Source organism: Dipodomys merriami, unplaced genomic scaffold, assembly GCF_024711535.1.
Source record: "Dipodomys merriami isolate MVZ:Mamm:240054 unplaced genomic scaffold, mDipMer1.0.p SCAF_9, whole genome shotgun sequence".
Classification (NCBI taxonomy): Eukaryota; Metazoa; Chordata; class Mammalia; order Rodentia; family Heteromyidae; genus Dipodomys; species Dipodomys merriami.
The window spans coordinates 25934574-25956461 of record NW_027206512.1 but is presented as its reverse complement, the minus strand read 5'-3'; the positions used below and the strand labels follow the sequence as shown (position 1 = coordinate 25956461).

General features: G+C 37.3%; 2 pseudogenes; both read right to left on the bottom strand.

Annotated features, from left to right (window-relative positions):
• LOC138820641 (UDP-glucuronosyltransferase 2A1-like) overlaps positions 1-16782 on the bottom strand; it is a 29154-nt pseudogene extending 12372 nt beyond the window's left edge.
• Positions 16783-18072: 1290 nt separating this feature from the next.
• On the bottom strand, positions 18073-20310 carry LOC138820640 (ribose-5-phosphate isomerase pseudogene; annotated as a pseudogene).
• Between the last annotated feature and the right edge of the window lie 1578 nt (positions 20311-21888).

Below are 21888 nucleotides of genomic sequence, written 5' to 3'. Positions count from 1 at the left end.
GTGACTCATGGAGCTGTGAGGTGAGCCTAGTGACCTGTATCACCATTGAAAGTAACTTGGGATGAATGTTTCATTTCATTACCAACTTGACTAAAACTGCTCCTCTATTGATGTTGCAGTTGGTAAATCTCTGCAGAGTGAAGTAATACAGCCTCTGTCCACATAGTGATCAATAATCAGGACATTTTTTCTTCTTCTGGGATAACCTTATGAATGTAAAAAAACAGTTTGAAAGAAAAATGCAATATACGTAAAAGGGTACTAGGTTCACCCATATGCATACTCAGAGATTTCACCACTTTAAATTTGTATTTTATTCTGGATTTTATTCTGTTCATAATATTAAGGCACATTAATGATATATAATTAGGAGGCTAGCATTCTTTTGAATATATCTTTTAATGTGAACTTGAAATATTTTATTTTTTCCTCAGGGTCCAACTAAACCCAGAGGAAGGCTGAATTAGCAAAATAATTTTTTAAAAGCTTAAAGATATCAATAAGAAAAGAACAGAAGGAAAAGAGAACGAGGAAGGGAGTAATACTGTTCAAAAGGAAATGTACTTTTTTCTCTCATATATTCTTGCCCCATGGTATAACCCATTTTTACTGTATTTGATGTTGGTGCCCTGCATCTTGTGTATACATTTTTCTAATTGGGGGAGGGGACGGGAAGTAACAAAACGCTGAAATAAGGATACAGGTTGACCCATTGTAACCATAAGAGGTACAAGACAGAATGTTGAAAACAAATTTTATAACTTGTGGGGAGGGAGGGAGGAATTGGAGAGGTAGGAAAGTAGGGAAAAACAAAATAGGAGGTAACAATGCTCAATAGGAAATGTACTCAGCACCTTACTCATGTAACTGTAACCCCTCTGTGGAATATTTTTACAATAAAAAATGAAATGTACTTATTACCTCAGTTATGTAACTGCAACCCCTCTGTATATCAGTTTTACAATAAAAATTTTTAAAAAATTAAAAATGCAATATGTTACTCTAAAATGAAATTAAAGGAGGTTGAATATTTTCAAAACCTATTCAAATTATGAGGGGATTTTTTTTGTCAGTCATGGGGCTTGAACTCTGGACCTGGGAGCTGTCCCTGTGCTCTTCAGCTCAAGGGGAGCACTCTACCACTTAAGCCACAGTACCACTTCCATGAGGGGACTTTTTTGGTTTTGTTTTGTTTTGTTTTGCTTTTTTTGGGTCCGGTCATGGGGCCTGAACTCTGGGCCTGGGCGCTGTCCCTCAGCTCTTCAGCTCAAGGCTAGCGCTCTACCACTTGAGCCACAGCACCACTTCCAGCTTTTTTCTTTTTTCTTATGTGGTGCTGAGGAGTGGAACTCAGGGCCTCATGCATGCAAGGCAAGCACTCTACCACTGAGCCACCTTCCCAGTCCCCATGAGGGGATTTTTTAATGGTCTTATGTACACATAAAACTTAGGAACTTAGTTAAGCTCAGAAAATTATGTGGGAGTTCACTTCTGACATTCAGCTACAAATTTCAAAATCTGATTGACTAGAACAAGTCAGTTAAAGTTTGTCTTGCCACAGGTAGGAAAGAACCTACTCTATTATAAATTTGTCTTGCTGGAATAATTAACATAACTACCAGCTTCAACTTAGACACAGCTAGTCTCTTTTCTTTTTTCCACTTTCAGTAAAATTCCAGTAACAAGAAAGACAACATCTTGTGAAGATGAAGATGACAGTTGCCACACAGGCCAGCAGGAAGCTAGTCACATCCAGAGAGTAGTACTGGAACCAGCTGAGCTCACGTAGAGCCAGGTGAAGGTGTTTGGCTCCTTTGTGACAAACTCCATCCAGAAGACAGCTCGATCCAGAGGCTTCACTGGCTAATTATGGTGAATTCTTGATAACCTCATTGCATTCTCTTTATAGCTAAAAGAAAACACAGAGACACCTACCTTAAAGGGACTTAATTTTCCTGAAAATATTAAGTCTAACCAAGTATATTAAAGTGAAATATAAATAATGCAAGTTAAAGCAAATGGACCTAGTATCCCAGTGTTTATTCTCATTTGCTCACATAAAATATTTTGTTTTTAAGTGGATACTCTAATTGAGCAATATTTGAGACGTTATGAAGGTTTTTAAAGATCTATCCTGTCCTAGTAAGTGAAAGGCATCCTGATGAATCTTTTTCTTCTCTTTTGCCTTTTATTGTTTTTATTTTTAAATGCAGAGATTTAGTTAGATTTTGCATAACTGTTCAAATGATAGTATTACTTTGTTCAAAATATCTCTTGCTCAAAACAATTTATTTCTCTTTTTGAACTTGAAAACTTTAAAAATGTAATATTGTCAGTGGTCTCTTGTCACTTCATCTGCCTAGGCCATATAGTCAGTCTTTCTTTTTTGACTATTAATTTTCACTCCCTTTTTAAAAATTATGATTCTTCTCTGTTAGATCATGAAGCTTGCTTTTATATTATTACTGAGGGAGTAACTTTAAGGTCAACAGTCAGAGATCTTTTAGTTGTCTTATCAGCTTCGCAAACCTTAAAATATGAAATGATTGTAAAGTCTGAGCTCTGAGGATGTTGGTTCCAAGCTGGCCCAGGAAGAAATGTCCCTAAAACTCTAATTTCTAATTACCACCAAAAACTGGTAGAAGTGGAGTTGTAGAGTGATAGCTTTAAGTAAAAATGCTCAGAGACATTGCAAAAGGCCCTGAGTTGAAGCCCCAGGTAAAGAAAGAAAAGAAAAAAAAGATTATTAGAATGAGACATTTTAGATAACAAATTAAACAATCTTTTTGTCTCCAAGTTTATCATTTTTCTGAAGATTATGTCATATTTTGATGATAGTCATTACAAATAGTTGTTTACCTTCAACAATATTTGAATATATAGAAATGATTTCACCAATTGCTTATCTAGTTAATTTGTGAGAACAAGTTCAACTTTCTATTTGGAAATAAAAGCATACCACAAAGCTGCGTGCTGATGGCTCATGGATGTAATTCTATTTATTAAGGTGGCTGAAATCTGAGGATCATGGTTCAAAGCCAATCTAGAAAGAAGAGTACCTGAAAATCTTACTCCAATAACCACCAGAAAACCAGAAGTTCAAAGTGGTAGAGCACTAGTCTTGCATGAAAAAGGTTAAGGGACAGCCATGAATTCAAGCGGCATGACAAAAAAAGCAACAAAACAAAACAAAACAAAAACCACAAAACAGAAACAAATAATAAGCTCATTTAAATTATTAAATAATAAGCCTCCTACAAAAGGGGAAGAGATGCATTGTGACTGATGAATGCTTCTCTAAATACTGTCTACTGGAAAAGTTATACTCAAGAAGGGTTGTTAATGACTGTCTTCAAGGCATTGAGAAGATCTTCAGTGGACAACATGCTAAAGTGCAGTCTCACAGCTGGTACCTTAGCCTTCATCGGAGCAATGTTATCAGGTTGATCTGCAAACAAAGGAATGCCCACTACTGGTACTCCATGGTAGATGGCCTCATAGACATGGTTGGTTTCACCATGAGTGATAAAGGCCTTGGATTTTTGATGACTTGCATTTGTGTGAATTTGTATGAAAACAAAGCATGTTTTAGGAATGAAATGAGAATGGTACAATACAATGAGTGCTCTCAACATAGCATGCACTTAGTCATGAAGCTCCACTGAATTTTAATCCTCAGAGCATCAAGCACCAAAGTTCACTGGAGAGACAAAGGATGACTCAGCGAATGCATTTTGTGTGGCTTTGAGACTTGAAAAATGAAAAGAACTGACAAAAGAAGAACAAAAGCCAAAAGTTTTCACAAAAATATTTGTATGAAAGATGTAGTACGTGGCAATTGAAGAAAAGTCTGGGAGACATGTTGTAGTATGTTCTCATGATGAACTAGTGAGGTCCTGGCATGTGATACAAGGGCATCCAAAGACTGCTGGAATGCAATGGCTGTGGTTGGTTCTGGTATGAAAGGAAATACTGGCCACGCTTCATCAAATAACGTGCTACCACCTCACAATAATGTTTGTGTGTTTATCACTATGAAAAGTTCAGGGCTTCTAGTACTTCAAGGAAAGGGGTCACTTGCCATGACATTTGAAATTCTGTTGCAGTTCAAAAATAAGGATAAGTGAACTGTGAGAAGGAGGGATATTCACAAATTGCCTCTCTACCCAGGAAGAATGCGATTATGTACCTTAGCATGACAATTTTGTTATTTATTTACTAAAAACATAGACATGTCCATGTTATTGTTAGAGGCTTGAGATAATAAATATTCAATACATTTGTTTCTTGTTGAACTTTTATCTTCATGATGTGATGTTTTTTCCATATTTTTACTGATTATTCCCCTGAGTTTTACCAAGGAGGTCATTCTGGGATATCCTAAGGTATCTGGTATCTTGCCTATATATTTCCATAAAACCTGTTACTTAGAGAAAATATTATTTGATGTCTCAAATATCAAGTCATAACATGCTTGATTCCTACAGAATTCAAAGACAGATGAGTCTTCTCCTTGATGTGGACTCTTTAGAAAAACTGAAGAGATTATCAAATTGAACATTTTCCAACTGGTTAGATAAGGAATCAAGAAAGGATATTTTAATATGAAAATATTGTCAAAGGTCTATGACAGGGAATATCTACATTTGATGGAGTTTATATTCTACTAATATAACTATTAATATTATTATAAAGTAAATCAGTCATTATGAATATATGGTGGAAATTACTCAATTACACATTTTTATATAGTTTATCTTAACTGTAAGTATAAGTGTTTAGTATTGTATTGTTATTTTTTCCTTAGGTCCTTTTGGAAGCAGATTAATTATGGCCATTTGTACCTAAAATCATCTTTTGTAACAGGCCTTATTTTATCTATCAAAAGGCAAATTTATAGTTAATTAAAAAAATAAGTTTAACTATTCCAAATGGTAAATGCTTTGAACTTCTTTTAAGTACAAATACTTACTACTCAAAAAAAAATTGAAATATCAGTTTTAACCTTTCATTTAGAAGGCTTGTAGATAGAGGTAGAATTTCCTGTGTGTGTGCCAGTCCTGGGGCTTGAACTCAGCCTGGATACCATCCCTGAACTCTTCATACCTCTTGAGCCACAGCTCCACTTCTGGCTTTTTGGTAGTTAATTAGAGATAAGAGTCTGAAGAACTTTCTTCCCTGGGCTAGCTTTGAAGCTCAATCCACAGTCTTATGCTCCTGAGTATCTAGGATTACAGGCATCAACCACCTGTACCCACCTTAGAATTAGAAATGTTTTAAGCATTAAGTAGAAGAGCATCGGGTGGAGTATGGTCAAGAGAACAGGGTGGACAAATGATGAGATGAGGTAGAAAATGCAGTCAAGAATCCAATGTATATCCTACAAAATTAAGAGTAAGGAAATGGTATGTAGGAGATAGATGGGTGAGAATGTTGAAACGAGTACATTGATCAAGATAGAATGTATTGGGGTTGGGAAGGTGGTTTGCCTTGCATGCATGAGGCCCTGGGTTTGATTCCTCAGCACCACATAAGCAGTAAAACCAGAAGTGGCATTGATGCTAAAGTGGTAGAGCATTAGCCTTGAGTGGAAGAGCTGAAGGACAGCACTCAGGCCCCACGACCAATTAAAAAAATACAATGTATTTATAAGCTGCTTTGTTAGCTCCTTTGTACAACTACTTGAAGATAACAATAATAAAAAAAGAAGAGCTTACTGGCATGTGGTTAGTAACACTGTGGCTACTTTAACCCATTGTGATGTTGGGATATTTTGTTCAACTGTTTGGCTAATACCTTGATGATAATGTTGATTTTAAAATATGCAGAGTTTGAGAGTTTTCTTCCTTCCTTTTTTTTTTTTTTTGAAAGTTGGGTGGTCTTGTCTGTGTATTGGCCACTAAGAGTGTTTTTTCTAAGATTTACCTGTTCACTTTTCTTTTTCTTTTTTTCTATTTTTCTTCCTTTTTTTTGGTTTGTTGTGGAGCTTGAACTCAGGGCTTGGGTGCTGTCCCTGAGCTCAAGGCTAGTGCTGCACCACTTGAGCCCCAGCACCACTTCCTTTGAGAGAGGTTTCTAGATTTTTTTTCATACATACGGTCAAAAATAATAAACTAATTTCTAATTCACAAACTATCATCATAAATATATATGCATTGTTATGTAATGGTCCATGTACAATGCAAATACTAATGTAACTGTGTTTTCAGAAAAACATAACTTATGTAATTAGAAGTGTCCTACATCAAACAGGAACAAAAATGTAGTCTATAAAAGTTCAAATGACACAAGGACGTTGACTAATTTCTATGTATTGGATAATAAGTTACTAATGTCCGTTTACTGTTTTAGAGGGTTATTTTTTTGCATTCTTTCCTGCACTATACATATACTATGTTGGTTCTTAAACTCTCCTTACTCAAATAGGACAAAGGCAGTCTGAGGTGTTTTAAGTAGAGTTCCTGAAGGATATAATTTATTTGTGTTTTATAAATTAAATTTCTTTTCACATAGCAAGTTTTGGCACTCAAATCCTTTTCTGTTTAACAAACTCATTATATAAATATCCACCAGCAGCTTTAGTTTACCTTTTGTGGAATCCGTGTAAGAGTTGATGCAATTGTGTTGGCTCTTTCTTCTATCATGTTACTGACCATTGACCGCAGAGAAAACACCACCACACCCTGGTCTACAGAGCTCTGGACAAACTTTTCCATTTCCTGTGAAGATAGAATATTCTTCATCACAAAAGAACAACTACAGAGAAAAATTTGTGAAATTGTTAAAATATCCAGATCTCAATTCACTCAATAGTGCATTTTATTTGTAAAATATGAAACAGTACATTTCTATTATGTGTATTTGTATAAGTGTACATACAAGTGTTCATGTATTTGACAGGAAGAGGAGAAACAGAAAATTCACACTTTGATTTGGGTAGATGGCCTGAGAAATTATTCTTAGTCTCTTAGTTTACAATTGTATTAATTGTTAATGTAGGTTCCTCCAGTTAGAATTAGAGTGAGTTTGTAACTGCACTCTATTTACAATGCTAATGATTATTTGTTAAAAATTAGGGAAGAAAGGCATGAATATAGATCACTCACAAAACCCCAGGAAAGAGCAATAGATTACCAGTACCAGTGTACACTTTAGTAATCAACCTAGATGTAAATGATCTTAATTTTCCAACTAAACAATAGAATCTGAATGACATAATATGACATACATAAACTAAAAATTATATACTGATTTTGATAGTACACGAAAATAGTACTCAAAAAGAATCAGGAATATCTAGTTGCTCATATTTGAGGAATAGCTTGCAAGTCCAAATCATTCAGAAGACAATAAGACTGCTATATAGAAGAAAGTATCCATCAGGTATATCTAATGATAAATACATCCCATAATGGAATACTGACTTCCTAAAATATATACAATTAAGTGCACAGGGAAAACTATGTTCTGATGGAATGGTAGGGATTTGGTTTCCATGCTCTACCCTCATGAATAGAAAAATCATTCAGAAAAATGCCAACAAAGATCAAATTTAATTAAATTAGAGGTCAAGTAGCCTTAATAGACATATTAGTGTATTCGAACCTGCAGCAGCAGAATGCACTTTTGTTTTACTGATTATCTAAAACATTTTACAAAGCCAATCACTTATTAAGCTAAAATGCAATGCTAAAAATATATACAATGTGGTAAAATAAAGTTCTTATCTTAGCAAATCATCAAGGAATAAAAGTGGTAATTAACCAGAAGAATAACTAAAGTTGCACAAACACATATGAACCAAGCAATATACATTAGGAAGAATAGTAAAACAATGAAAAAAATATTCACAGCACCAAATAAAATGAAGAACATCAAATACTCTATACATCTACATGGTTCTGGGTTGGCTCCTGTCCTTAAAGAGTATTCATATCAGAGTAGCTCTTGTCTCCAGATGGATAGAAATAACCACAGAAACACAAGAAACATGGCCAGTCAACTAATCCCAACTTTGACTCCATATAAATAGGCAATAGAGCCTTCAGGGAATGACCTAGAGGATAATGCTCAAAATAATTTAAAAGCATGGCTGGTAAATAAACCCAGCACAAGACTATACAAGAATATGATGAACAACTGCCCAATAAATAAGTGGGCTAAAGACTTAAAGAGAAACTTCTCTGAAGAGGCAAGAAGGATGGCCAGTAGACACATGAAGAAATGCTCAACCTCTCTAGCCATAAAAGAAATGCAAATCAATGTTTACAAACAAGACCACACTAAAGCTACCAGCACAACTATGTTTATTGCAGCATTATTTACCATAGCTAAGATATGGAACCAACCCAGATGCCCCTCAGTAGATGAATGGATCAAGAAAATGTGGTATATATACACAATGGAATTCTATGCCTCCATCAGAAAGAATGACATTGCCCCATTTGTTAGGAAATGGAAAAACTTGGAAAAAATTATATTAAGTGAAGTAAGCCAGGCCCAAAGAAACATAGGTCCCATGGTTTCCCTCATTTGTAATATCTAGTATATGTATGAGTCAAGCGGAAAAGGTCAGATAATGTGATGTCAGGAAAATGAACCCTTAGATGTGTATTTTAATGTTTTTTTCTTTCATGCATGTGTTTCTAACGCATTTATAAGATTATCTCTTTGTTGCTTTGTATATCCCTCCCCCACAGTATAACCCTTGCTTTCACTATATTTGATGTCAGTATAACTTGTGGAGGAGATGGGGAAAAACCAGTTGTTTAAGGATACAGGTGGACCTGTTGCAACAATGAGAAGTACAAGTTGTCATGTCCAAACCGAGCTTTACAATGTCGGTGGGGGGGGGGGGGTGGGGGAAGAAAGAGAAGGATTGGAGTGGGGGGGGAGGGGGGGAGGCTGGGAAGGGACGTGAAGGGTAAACAAAGGAGGAGGCTGCAATGCTTGGTAAGAAATGTACGCATTATCCTGCCCACGTAATTGTAACTTTTCTGTACAGTATGTTCACAAATAAAATAAAATGAAATAAAATAAAATAACAATATTGAGATACCACCTCACCCCAGTTAGAATGGCTAAAATCAAGAACTCCAATAACAACAGATGCTGGAGGGGATGTAGACAGAAGGGAACCTTACTGCATTGTTGGTGGGAGTATAAACTTGTTCAACCACTTTGAAAAGTTGTATGGAGATTCCTCAAAAGACTCCACATAGAGCTCCCCTATGACCCAGCAATCCCACTTTTGGGCATTTACCCAAATGTTCACAAACAAGACCACACTAAAGCTACCAGCACAACTATGTTTATTGCAGCCTTATTTACCATTGCCAAGATATGGAACCAACCCAGATGCCCTCAGTAGATGAATGGATCAAGAAAATGTGGTATATATACACAATGGAATTCTATGTCTCCATCAGAAAGAATGACATTGCTCCATTTGTTAGGAAATGGAAACACTTGGAACAAATGATATTAAGTGAAGTAAGCCAGGCCCAAAGAAACATAGGTCCCATGGTTTCCCTTATTTGCAATAACTAGTATATGTCTGAGTCAAGCAGAAAACGTCAGTTAAGTTGATGTTAGGGAAATGAACCCTAAGATATGTATTCAAATGTTTTTTTTCTTTCATGCGATTGTTTCTAACACATTTATAAAATTATTTCTTTGTTGCTTTGTATGTCCCTCCCCTGTGGCATAACCCCTGCTTTCACTGTATTTGATGTTGTTATAATTTGTGGAGGGGAAGGGAAAAAACAAATCGTTTAAATACGGATACAGGTGGACCCATTGCAACAATGAGATATATAAGTCGTTATGTCGAAAACAAACTTTACAACTTTGGTGGGGAGGGGGGAGGAGGGTTGGGTGGGGGGGGTTGGGGGAGAATGGGATGGGAAGGGGAAACAAAGGAGGAGGCTACCATGCTTGATAAGAAATGTACTCATTATCTTGCCCATGTAATTGTAACCCCTCTGTACAGTATTTTCACAATAATAAAAAAAGAATATGATGAGGCCAATCAAAAATTAATAAAAGAGCTGGGAAGGTGGCTCAGTGGTAGAGTGCTTGCCTCACATGTGTGAGGCCCTGGGTTTGATTCCTTAGCACCACATAAGCAGAAAAAAAAAAGCCAGAAGTCACACTTTAGGTCTAGTGGTGTAGCACTAGCCTTGAGCTGAAGAGCTGAGGGACAGCACCCAGGTCCAGAGTTCAGGCTCCATGACAGATCAAAGAAAAAATAAATAAGTTAGAGGAATTCATGGATTCCACAAATAAAAAAATGAAGGAACTCGGGCTGGGAAGGTGGCTCAGTGGTAGAGCACTTGCCTTGCATGCTCGAGGCCCTGGGTTCGATTCCTCAGCATCACATAAGCAAAAAGAAAAGAAGCCAGAAGTGGCACTGTGGCGCAAGTGGTAGAGTGCTACCCTTGAGCTGAAGAGCTGAGGGACAGTGCCCAGGCCCAGAGTTCAGGCTTCACGACCGGACTACCCGCCTCCACCACCCCCCCACCCCCCCACCCCCCCCCCCCCGCCAAAAAAATGAAGGGACTCCAATAGAAGGAGAAAGAGTCCAATGAAAACATGGCCACCCTTTTAAAGGAATTAAAAGAGAAGACTGAAAAGCAACCCCAGGAGGTAAAGCAGTCTATAAGAGACCTAAAAGAAAACCTTAATAAAGAGCTGGTAACTATCAAGATTGAATAACAGGAGGGAAGGGGGATAAATAGCAAAGTATAAAGTTTTGAAAGCAGAACAGAGAGAGGAGGCAGGACACAGAATCTCTGGAAGAAGATAGTTTAGACTGCATTAAAAAGAGAACACACAGATATTCAAACCATTCTTGTAGCAGTAACTATAATATACAATCAGAAAGCCTAATTTGAGGCTAATAGGTTTTGAGGAGGGCCTGGAGAGGGAGGCCAATGGATTAGGTACAATACTAGCAGAGAACTTCCCAAATATCCAGAAGGATAGGCCCATCCAGATACAAGAAGCCTTTAAAACCACAAATAGACCAGACCAGAATAGGACATCCCACCACAACACTATAATCTGTATAGGATCAATAGAAAAACATTCCATCCAACAACACCAGAATTTACATTCTTCTCGCAGCTCATGGATTATTCTCTAATGTAGACCAATTTTTAGAGCATAATGCAAATTTATGCAAATTCAGAAATATTGGAACTATTCTATACACCCTTTCAGACCGCAATGAAATAAAATTTGAGCTCAATGCCAAAAGCCACAATGGAAAATCCTGCAACACATGAAGACTCAACAACCCATTGTTGATTCAATAATGGGTCATAGAAGAGATCAGATTGTAAATTCAGACTTTTATGATATTTAAAAGGAGCACACAAAATACCAGCTCCTCTGGGAAATAGCAAATGCAATTCTCAGAGGAAAATTTATAGCTCTGAGTGCCTATGGCTCAAACACACAATTTAATGATACACCTTAAGCTCCTTGGAAAAAAGCAACAAGCCAAGCCCCAATCCAGTAGACAGAAGGAAATAATTAAAATTAAATAAGAGCTAAATTAATTAGAGACCAAAAAGCCATAGAAAGAATCAACACAAGACAAAGACTTGGTTCTTCAAAAAAAAATCAATAAAATTGACAGACCCTTAGCAAACCTCAGCAAAAAAAAGAAGATAACACATTTAAATAAGCAAAATCAGAGATGAGAACAGAAACATGACCACAGAAATACCAAGATTCAGAACATGATAAGGGAATACTTTGCAGACCTTTATGGTAATGAATTCAAGAATCTGGAAGAAATGGAAAAATTTCTAGCAAAAATTGATATTCCCCAACTAAATCAAGATTTAAACCAACTAAATAGACACATATGAAGTAACAAAATAGAAACAGCAATAAGAGACCTCCCATCAAAGAAAAGCCCAGGCCCAGAAGGATTCACAGCCAAATTCTATAAGCCTTCAAAGGAGAACTCACTCCTATGCTCCTCAAACTCATCAACGAAATTGGAAATGAAGGCTCATTCTAAGAAGCCACCATAACCCTCATTCCAAAACCAAACAGAGACTCATTAAAGAAAGAGAACTATAGACCCATTTCTCTGATGAGCATTGATGCAAAACTTCTCAATAATATTCTGGCCAATAGATTTCAATCACTAATAAAAAATTATACACTATGATCAAACAGGATTCATTTCAGGAATGCAAAGTTGGTTCAATATATTCAAATCAATTAATGTAATTCAACACATCAATAGAAGCAAGGACAAGAACCACATGATTATCCATAGATGCAGAAAAAGCATTTGACAAGATCCAACACACCTTATAATGAAGCTCTGGAGAAACTATGAATCTATGGAGTATTTCTCAATATTATCAAGGCTGTATATGACAAGCCTACAGCCAGTACAATACTCAATGGTGAAAAGTTAAAGCCAGGGGCTAGAAAGGTGGCTCAGTGGTAGAGTGTTTGCCTTACATGCATGAGGCCCTGGGTTCGATTCCTCAGCACCACATAAGCAAAAAAAAGAAAAGAAAAGAAAAGTTAAAGCCATTTCCTCTAAAATCAGGAGCAAGACAAGGCTGTTTGCTCTCTCCAGTCACCTTCAATATAGTATTAGAATTCCTAGCTAGAGCAATAAGGCAAGAGGTACACATAACGGGGAATCAAATAGGAAAAGACGAAGTAAAACTCTCCCTCTTTCAGATGATATGATCCTATATCTAGAGAATCCCATAAACTCCACTTCCAAGTTACTTGAGCTGATCCAAAACTTTGACAAAGTAGAAGGGTATAAAATCAATCCATAAAAATCAGTAGCTTTTTTCTATGCCAAGAATGAGATGAGAGAGACTGCAATAAGGAAAACAACTCCATTTGCAATTTCCTAAAAAAATACCTAGGAACCAAATTAACCAAAGAAATAAAAACTTCAAATATCTGAAAAAGGACATTAATGCAGACTTCATGAAGTGGAATAACCTTCCATGTTCCTGGATTGAAAAGATTAACATTATGAAAATGGTAATATTGCCAAAAATATACAAATTCAATGCAATACCCATCAATATCCCAACTTCTTTCTTCAATGAAATAGAACACACAGTCCAAAAATTCATATGGAACAACAAAAGATCCCAAATAGCAAAAACAATCCTTAGCAGGCAGAACAATGCTGGAGGAATTGCAATACCGAACCTCAAACTTTATTACCAAGCACTAAGACTCAAAACAGCTTGGTACTTGCACAAGAATGGGTCTGAGGACCTAGAATAGATTTGAAGACTCAGAAATGAACCTGCAGATGTATAGCCACCTAATCTTTGAAAAGGTAGCCAAAATATAGGATGGAAGAAAGACAGCCTCTTCAATAAATAGTGCTGGCCCTCTTCAGTAAATGGTAAAAGCAAAATTAGTTAAACACCTGTAGAAAACTAAAGTTAGGTCCTTATATATCACCCTGCACCAGAATCAACTCCAAATGCATCAAAGACCTCAAAGTCAAAGCAGACATCCTGAAAACATTACAGAAGGAGTAGGACAAACTATAGGGCTCCTTGGCATAGGCCGAATTTTTCTTCATAAAGACCCAGAAACACAACAAATCGAAGAAAGGTAGGACAAATGGGATTGCATGAAACTGCAGAGCTTCTGCATGGCAAAGGACCTAGCTAGCAAGATCAATAGAAAGCCCACGGACTGGGATCTTCACTAGCCATACAACTAGACAAGGGTCTCATATCTAAAATATACTTAGAATTCAAAAAATTAAATTCCCCTTGAACAAATCCTCAAAGAAATAAGTGCCCAATAATAAGTGGGCTAAAGACTTCAAAAGAAACTTCTCTGAAGAGGAAATAAGAATGGCCAATAGTCACACGAAGTAATGCTCAACTTCTCTAGCCATAAAAGAAATGTCAAATCAAATCAACATTGAGATTCCACCTCACCTCAGTTACAATGGCTAGAACCAAGAAATCTAATAACAACAGGTTCTGGAGGGGATGCACTATTGGTGGGAATGTAAACTTGTTCAACCACTTTGGAAAGCAGTATGGAGGTTCCTCAAAAGACTCCACCATAGAGCTCCCTTATGACCCAGAATCCCACTTTTGGGCATTTACCCAAATGATCCCAAACAAGACTATACTAAAACTACCAGCACAACTATGTTTGTTGCAGCACTATTTTCGATAACTAAGAGATGGAACCAACCCAGATGCCCCTCAGTAGATGAATGGATCAAGGAAATGTTGTATATCTCTAGAATGGAATTCTATGCCTCCATCAGAAAGAATGATATTGCCCCATTTGTTAGGAAATGGAAAGAGTTGGGAAAAAATTATATTAAGTGAAATAAGCCAGGCCCAAAGAAACATAAGTTTCATGGTTTCCTTTATATGTAATACCTAGTGTATGTTTAGGACAAGCAGAAAAGGTCAAAAGCTATAAGATGATGTTAAGTGAAATGAACCCTAAGATAGGGACACAAGTTTTTTTTCCTTCTTGATATTGTTTTTAACATATTTAAAATGTACTATGTGATTTTTTTTCTTCTGTATGTTCTTCTCCCATCATATAACCCTGTTTTCACTGTATTTGATTTGGTGCCCTGCATCTTGTTTATACATTTTTATAATTTGGGGAGGGGAAGGGAAATAACAAAACGCTGAAATAATGATACAGGTTGACCCATTGTAACAATGAGATGTACAAAACACTATGTTGAAAATGAACTTTACAACTGAGAGTGGGAAGATGGGGAGGGAAGGGATTTTGGGGGGAAAACAAACGAGGTAACAATGCTCAATAGGAAATGTACTCATTACCTTACTCATGTAACTCATGTAACAGTATTTCTACAATAAAAAACATGCAAAAATAAATAGTGCTGGAAGTATTGCTTAAATAGAAAACTAAAGTTAAATCCCTATATATCACCCTGCACCAGAATAACTCCAAATGGATCAAAGACCCTGAGGTAAAAGCAGATACCTTGAAAATATTACAAGAAGAAATAAGAGAAACACTAGGGCTCCTTGGCACAGGTCAACCCTTCTTAATAAAGGTCCAGAAACATAACAAATCAAAGAAAGGCTGGATAAATGTGATTGCATTAACTGCAGATCTGCTGCACAGCAAAGGATATAGCTAGCAAAATATATTGAAACCCACCAGGCTGAGAGAAGATCTTCACCACACATACAACATACAAGGGTCTCATATCTAAAATATACTAACAGCTCAAGAAATTCAATTCCCGCAAATCAAACCCCCAAAGAAACAGCCACCGTATTCAAAAATGGGCTAAAGACCTTAAGAAAAACCTCTCTGAAGAGGAAATGTAAGTGGCCAAGAGACATATCTCTGGCTAGAAAACAAATGTAAATCAAAACAACATTGAGATTCTACCTTACACCAATTAAAATGTCCCTAATCAAGAAATCTAACAACAGATGCTGGCAAGGATGTGACTGAAAGGGAATGTTACTACACTGTTGGAGGGAGTTCAACAACTCTGGAAAGCAGTGTGGAGATTCCTCAAAAAAACTACACATAGAGCTCCCCTATGGCCCAGAAATCCCACTTCTGGGAATCTACCCAAATAACCACAAACAAGGCCACACTAAACCCACCAGTATGACGATGTTCATCATAGCATTATTTACCATAGCCAAAACATGAAACCAACCCAAATGCCTCTCAGTAGATAAATGGATCAAGAATTCTATGCTTCAATCAGAAAGGATAACATTGTTCTACACATAAGGAAATGGAAATTGGAAAATTATATTAAATGAAGTAAGCCATACCAAAAGGAAATAAGGTTGCATGAGCTCCCTCATTAGTAAGAACTAGAGTATGTATGATATTCTTAACAGGGGATCTCAACAACCCAAGTGTGTAACCCAAGTGTGTAGTCCAAAGGACTATATATAAAACGGAGCATATTAACATGAATTCCAACTTATGGCAACAAGATGTTCCCATTAGACCATGCATATAGTTTGTTCTTTTTTCTCTATTTTTTTTCTTTCTTCATTTCTCTTGGTTTTTTGTTCTCTTGGTTTTTGTTGTATATTATGTGAAAGGGAAAGGGACTAACAGAAACAGCAGAACAATTATGAACCACAGTAACACTGATACTCAGTTGATACTATGTTGGGTATGGACATTACAACTTGAGTTGGGGGATAGGGAGAGGTAAATGGGAGATAAAGAAAGATGGTGTAACAATGATTAAAAATAAATGTACTTATTGTCTTACCTATGTAACCATCACATGCCTCCCCCGCTCATCTTATTTTCAATTTTACAAAATGTGGAAACAAGGGAAAACTTGAATTTACAACTTTTTTTGGGGTCTGCTATGGAGTTGCTATTGACAGAAATGTGATGGAATGCTCTTGGCAATATAGGAAAATATTTTAATTTCGTGAGGCAGACGTTAATCTACTCAAAGAGAAGTATTTTTTTTCAATTCTTTCACTACAGACTACACTTCTCAAGAGTTTTTGGAGAACATCAGAATATTTTCTAAAGAAAATTGAGTCTTTGGGATAAAATTTCCACAATGAATATTTGGGAAATTCTTTTGCCAATTTCTAGGTCTGTTTTACGAAGAATTCTTTCATAGCATCTCCACGTAAAGATAGAGAGTAAACCTCAAATTTAATAGTAGCTGCTTTAGTGGAATGGATGAGAATGGATATTGATGATGACGGTCACCTCATGACTATTCCATACCAGTTCATCCAGAGTTGTGTTCATATTGGTGCAGGGACTGTATTCTGATGTCCAAAAGAGTATTTTCCTAAAATTTGTAAAGTAACACATATGTTGCCTCAGTAGAAAATGGTAACGTGTTGCATATACAATCTTACTGCAACCTGATGGTTTATTTTGTTGGTCATAGAACTTAAACTCAGGACCTGGGTGCTGTCCCTGAGCTTTTTGGCTCAGGGTTAGTGCTCTACCACTTAAGCTACATGGCTGCTTCTGGTTTTCTAGTGCTTAATTTGGGTTAAGATTCTTACCTTTCCTGCCCAGGCTTCTACCCATGACCTTTAGATCTAGCTTCTTGAGTAGCTAGGATTACAGTCTTGAGCTAGGTTAGTGTGTTACTTGCACTCCAAATTATAATCTGATCACGTAATTGGCAGAAAGACATATAAAACCGTAGATGACCCTAATGTTTTAAAGTTTTTGAACTCTTATAAGTGAAACAACTAATTATAAATTATAAATACATTCCATTTATTATTAGTTATGTATTATCTTTTAGAGTAATGTGGAAATAAAAGACAATCAGGAAGCTTTTATATGGAATCTTCTTTCCATAGAAATGTAGATGAAGGAATTGTGCAGTTGAAACTGTGTTTCTTTTTTTTTGGCACAACACTTCTTTATGTCAACTTTCAAACCACATGAAGTTATGACGTCTGACGCCAAATCATGCAATGTTAAAAGAACAGTAAAAATATTAATAGAAAGAATATCATTTTTTAAAAAAAAAGTATTTCACATTTTACTGCAGTGCTTTGGCAGTATTGGCAAGTATTTCTGGCCAACTGCTTCCAATAGCAGGGATCTGAACAAGCCCCAGGGTCACAGCAGAAGTCCCTCATTCCACATCACTACACCACACTGCTCCACCCCAGTCTTTTGTCAATCTGACCTTAAAATGTGAGTAGATATTGTGCGTGATCACAATGAAAGCTACCTAAAAACCAAACAAAGTGGCAGGAAAGTAAACAATGTGTCTAGTAAGGCATCAGGAAGTCACTGCCAGTTGCCCTTCATTTCACTAACTTCAAAGACAGTAATTTTTCTCAGTAAATCCAATAATTCAGAAGCTTAATCAACAGGCTCGAGTTGAAGATATCTAAGACAGTCCTGTACTCTCTTGTTCGTTTTTATTTTTTGGTAAATGTTTCATATAAAACATGAAATCAAGTTCTACTGTATAAAAAAACTGAATATGTTAATAGTAAAAATATATATGTTTAAATTTCTTTTTAAAAAGACACATAACAACAATACTTCAGAAGACTGATTTAACTTCTCCCCACTTCCCACAACTGTCCGCCCTGGCAGGATACATTAAGGCAAAGGCTCCAGGAGAGAGACATCCACCTTGGCTGTGGCTGGAGAGACTGAAGGTGAGCACACAGCTCCTTAGAGGGTCAAGAGAACTGCTTTTCCCTCATGTTCACCGAGCCATCCTGCATCCCAAAGTACACTCTCTCAGCCATGTTGATGAACACACCTGTGTTTACCACACCTGGGATCATTTTAATAGCTGTATTCACTTCACTCCATTTGTGCACCCGGTCAAACTTCCAGTCCAGGATAAAGTTTCCGTTATCTGTCACCACAGGACCTGCCTTGTTGACAGCCATTCGAAGTTCAACTTCACCCCCAAATTTCCGGGGCACAGCTCGGCTTACTGGGACATAGGCCATTGGGATGACCTCAATAGGGATTCCCTTGTGCCACTGATCCCCAAGATTCACTGAATCTTTCCTGAAATCAGCAATCACAATGAACCGACTGGCATAGGCTAGCCACAATCTTCTCCTGAGTCAAGCAGCCTCCACCACCCTTGATGAGATTGAATTCAGCATCTACTTCATCAGCACCATCGATGGGCAAGGTCAATCTCTGGGTGTCGATCCAGGTCACTGAGGGTTAAGCCATATTGTAGGATGAGCTGCGGGGCCTGGAAGGAAGTGGGGATGCAGACGAGATTCAGATTCTCTTGCTTCACTCTTTCAGCTATTCGCTGCACAGCATGAACAATTGTGGAACCACTTCCAATTCCCAGCACTTGGTTATTCCTCACGTGGTTTTCCACGGCCTCGCGACCCGCCAGCTTCCTCGCCTCCTCGGCCTCAGACATCATGGATTGGGCCGGGCCGACCCTGTTGGAGTCCGGGCTGCTGGTGCTTAAGGCGCCCGTACCACTTCGGGTCCCGGACTGTTCACACCCCGGCAGCTGCACCGAAACTGTGTTTCTTAACTATCATGATTTATGGCGTATTTTGGGGAGAGGAGGAGCTGCAGGAAGTCAAGAAATGCTGATTTTGAATCAACTCCAAATGGATTAAAAACCTCAGATTCAAAGGAGACACTCTGAAAACATGACAGGATGGAATAGGAGAAACCCTAGGTCTCCTTGGCACAGGCCAAAATTTTCTTAATAGATTACCAGAAACACAACAAATCAAAGAAAGGTGGGACAAATGGGATTGCATGAAGTTGCAGAGCTTCTGCATGGCAAAGGACATAACTAGCAAGATCAATAGAAAGCCCACGGATTGGGAGAAGATCTTCACTAGCCACACAATGGACAAGGGACTCATATCTAAAATATACCTGGAACTCAAAAAATTAAATTCCCCAACAACAAATCCTCAAAGAAACAACTGCCCAATAAATAAGTGGGCTAAAGACTTAAAGAGAAACTTCTCTAAAGAGGAAAGAAGGATGGCCAATAGACACATGAAGAAATGCTCAACCTCCCTAGCTATAAAAGAAATGCAAATCAAAACAACATTGAGATACCACCTCACTCCAGTTAGAATGGCAAAAATCAAGAACTCTAATAACAACAGATGCTGGAGGGGATATGGACAGAAGGGAACCTTACTGCATTGTTGGTGGGAGTGTAAACTTGTTCAACCACTTTGGAAAGCAGTGTGGAGGTTCCTCAAAAGACTCCACATAGAGCTCCCCTATGATCCAGCAATCCCACTTTTGGGCATTTACCGAAATGCTTACAAACAAGACCACACTAAAGCTGCCAGCTTTATTGCAGCCTTATTTACCATAGCTAAGATCTGGAACCAACCCAGATGCCCCTCCGTAGATGAATGGATCAAGAAAATGTGGTATATATACACAATGGAATTCTATGCCTCCACCAGAAAGAATGACATTGCCCCATTTGTTAGGAAATGGAAAGACTTGGGAAAAAATTACATTAAGTGAAGTAAGCCAGGCCCAAAGAAACATAGGTCCCATGGTTTCCCTTATTTGCAATAACTAGTATATGTCTGAGTCAAGCAGAAAAGGTCAGATAAGTTGATATTAGGGAAATGAACCCTAAGATATGTATTCAAATGTTTTTTTCTTTCATGCGATTATTTCTAACATATTTAAAGATTATTTCTTTGTTGCTTTGTATGTCCCTTCCCCAGGGTATAACCCCTGCTTTCACTGTATTTGATGTTGGTATTATTTGTGGAGGGGAAGGGAAAAAACAAATCGTTTAACTAGGGATACAGGTGGACCCATTGCAACAATGAGATGTACAAGTCGGTATGTCGAAGCGAACTTTACAACTTTGGTGAGGGCGTGGGGAGGAGGATTAGGTGGGGGGAGGGCGGGGGAGAATGGGAAGGGATGGGAAGGGGAAACAAAGGAGGAGGCTACAATGCTTGATAAGAAATATACTCATTATCTTGCCCATGTAATTGTAACCCCTCTGTACAGTATTTTCACAATTAAAAAAAAAAAGAAATGCTGATATTTTTTCTGGTTTATGGTGCTAGAATTTAGTATTTCATTGAAATAGACCATAGTGTCCTGTTTTTAATCCAGATGTTTACATGTATATTTACATGCTTAGAGAATTCTATTTCTTAAATTATTGAACGTGCCAATTATCCTCATACAAGGTTAATGGTCCAGAAGAATATACTGTGTATAACTGGCTGGGAGGCCACCTTGTTACTTCCTTTCTGTGTATTACAGGGGATTCTTATACAACAATGGGAAAAGCTCAACAGACCTTTTACTAGTAGAGATGTGGTCAAACCCTTGATTAAATCACATCATTTTGAAAGCCCCTGGCCAAACGTGCTTGCTTGGAATGGTTTGAGAATTATTCTCATTCTGGGTCCTCAGTGCATACCACTTTGGATGTTGAGTTGCTAGTTTAACAATTAGTATTCTTTATTGCTCTATTACTCCTCCCATTATGTGTAAGTTTTCTGTTATTATAACAAAATACTTGAGGTAATTAGTTTATGTGTGGGGAAGATTTATTTGGTTCACAGTTTTGGAGGTTTCACTCCACAGTCATGTGGCATGGTTCTGTTGGCATGGCATGACTCTATTTTGCTTCATAATTCTGTTTTTTTGGGTGGGGTAGGGGCTGTAGTGCATATTGGGAATATGCACCATAGCCAGTCCCTCAGGAAACCTAAAAGAACATAGTGTTAAGGACATGGATTTTCAATAGCCCCCTCAGGGCCACATTTCTTGTGTTATAACTGTTTTTTTCTGTGCCTCTCTTCCTTCAAGTTAAGCTACAAACCAATAGTGCTATAAAGTCACTGAATTTTCAGCACAGAGGTCTTTAAGGGGACATACAAGATGCAAACTATAGTACTCTTCCACCTAAAGAGAAATTTAGGGGAGGCAAATTTTTTTTGGCATTTTGAAAGTTGCAATTATCAATTATTGAGACAATTACCATCACATTTGATATTAATTATTCTTCTTTTTCTATGAAATCATGACTAAACCTTTGAACCTTAAATATATACTTTATAATGCTAGTCAATGTTGTAAAGTTCATATTTGAAAGAATTTTGTAAAAAATTGTAGAGATAAAACTTCCAAACAAGACAGACTGTATATTACTGTCTATAACACTCTTCAAGTAGGATGTATTGTGATGGAATTAGTTTGTAAAAAGATTACTGTGTTACTGCTGTCTCCCAAAGCAATGTGATTCTTGAAGATGTTGAGCTAGACTAATGACCTGTACCAGCATTGAAAGTAACTTGTGATCAGTGTTTGCTTTTATCGCCTCACTGACTAAAACTATTCCTCTGTTGATGCTGCATTTGATATGTCTCTGCAGAG